This window comes from Macrobrachium nipponense, chromosome 47, assembly GCF_015104395.2.
Source record: "Macrobrachium nipponense isolate FS-2020 chromosome 47, ASM1510439v2, whole genome shotgun sequence".
NCBI classification, from domain to species: domain Eukaryota; kingdom Metazoa; phylum Arthropoda; class Malacostraca; order Decapoda; family Palaemonidae; genus Macrobrachium; species Macrobrachium nipponense.
In genome coordinates, this window is record NC_087222.1 from 24,706,138 (window position 1) to 24,708,138 (window position 2,001).

General features: G+C 42.7%; 1 pseudogene; it reads left to right on the forward strand.

Annotated features, from left to right (window-relative positions):
• The window catches only part of LOC135204589 (lachesin-like), a 31,465-nt pseudogene extending 29,776 nt beyond the window's left edge, over window positions 1-1,689 (forward strand).
• Window positions 1,690-2,001: the final 312 nt, after the last annotated feature.

The following is a 2,001-nucleotide window of genomic DNA, read 5'->3' on the forward strand; positions in this document are numbered from 1 at the left end:
ATGCAGGTGTAACGTAGAGTTAAAGCGATAAGGCAGCTGTTTAGCATACCTATTCACAGATGCAACGTATGTTTAAAAACCAAACTCGTACACAGGTATAACAAGTGCATGAATTAGAAACTAATTTTGATTTATTTATGTGCAGGTGTTACAAATGCATATATTAGACTGAAACTCGGTGTTTTCGTGTGTGCAGGTGTGAAAACCTATATATCTGAGTAAAACTGTATACATGTACAGGAATGACACGTGCTACAGGTGTTACAGATGCACAAAATTATGTTACGAACAATAACGTACAGATGTAACAAATGTATCAGATGCAACAATACTACACTGCGTGCATCTGTAACGCAAGTATGACAGATACACACATCAGCGAAAACTACACCGTGTACCTTGACGCGGGTGTAGACAGGTGTGCCGGAGAGTGTACGCACCTTCCTAGGTGAGTGTATTGGTCATTCGTCATATCACATATCACGTCAGTTCGCTTTCCGCTACGTCGGCTGACGAGACTCTGCGTTCTGTCGCAGAACGTCTGCATAGAACATCTGTACGTGGTGAAGGCTCAAGGTAAATTTTGATTTAAAGTCTAAATTAACATTAGTAGGTTTCAGGAATACTTGAACATAAATACATAAAATTTCAAATCACTACAGGAAACATATCAAGGAAAACGTCAAAATTATTCCGCACACAAGACTCGAATAGATAAATGTCTGTTAATAATGTTAGTGACTCAATAGGGGACAGATTTTAAACTTAAAAATCTCAACTTAGGAGACTCGACTCTCCATTTCAGGGCATCAGATACAGGGTCTAGTAATCTCTTAATCAATTTTGGGTACTTTTGTTTTTATGTTCTTTTTTTGTCATGAGTTTGTTGAATTTATCATTTTTCCTGAGAAGTGAATGACTGTGCAGTATTGATGATTAAGTCGCGTTTGAAGATCTCGAAATGATTTCAGAGTCCCTTCGTGAACTTTTTAACCTGACAGGCACCAGATAAAACCAGCCTATAGGATCTTTCAAATCAATTAGATCTATCAAACAATAATTGAGACAGTTTAAGCATCTCAAAAGAACCATTTTAAATGTCTAAGAACTTTAATTTCTAACTGGAAACCGACATCAACCAGCCAGCTTCCAGGTACGAGTAACCTGGGATCCTACAACCTCAAACGAGACCAATCTTACAATTGTTGAAAACTTCACTCAAAAATCACTTCAGCGCCTACGGACTTAAATTTCCACCCTGAAAACGAACGCTAGCCGGCCAAAACAAGCCTAGGCCAATTCAGTTTCGAACTAAACCAATCAAACAACAGCCCAAATAACCCTTACCTGTTTAAAACTACCTCGCCAACACAGTAGTGTCTCGGCAAACTCTACATACAGTCATTTACAAATCCACACACCAGCTCAACAACTCTTCATCCACTCACCAGCCATTGCAACCAGACACCAGCCAGAACCAGAGTGAGCAGTCCAAACTTCATTTGGACGACCCCGAACTTCCCTCCTCGGGCCCATCCAAACCTCACATCACCTGAGGTTAAGTTCGTTCCCCAAAAGGGGCTTTGATCTTTGACGGGGTGTCCTCCCGGGAGTTGAACAGGCAGCAGATCCAATCCCGTCGAAGTTTGTTAACCGAGTTTTTAGTGGTTCCTGGGTTGCACAGGTGAGTTTTGGGGATGTTTTTGGGGTGGGGGGGGGGGGGGGGGGGTGGGGGGGGGGGGGGGTTGAAGGGAAGAGGGAGCGATGGGGGGAGAGAGGGTGAGGGAGAGAGGAAAGGAGTCCCATATCAAAGCATAATTGGAGAGAGAGACAGACAGAGCCCTAACTGAGTAATGCCTCTCAAAATTGACCTCATTTGGAAGGGAGAGAGAGAGAGAGAGAGAGAGAGAGAGAGAGAGAGAGAGAGAGAGAGACCTAACTGGGTAATGAGTCTCAAACTTCACCTTATTTGGCAGAGACACGCGGACTTTAATAGGTGAT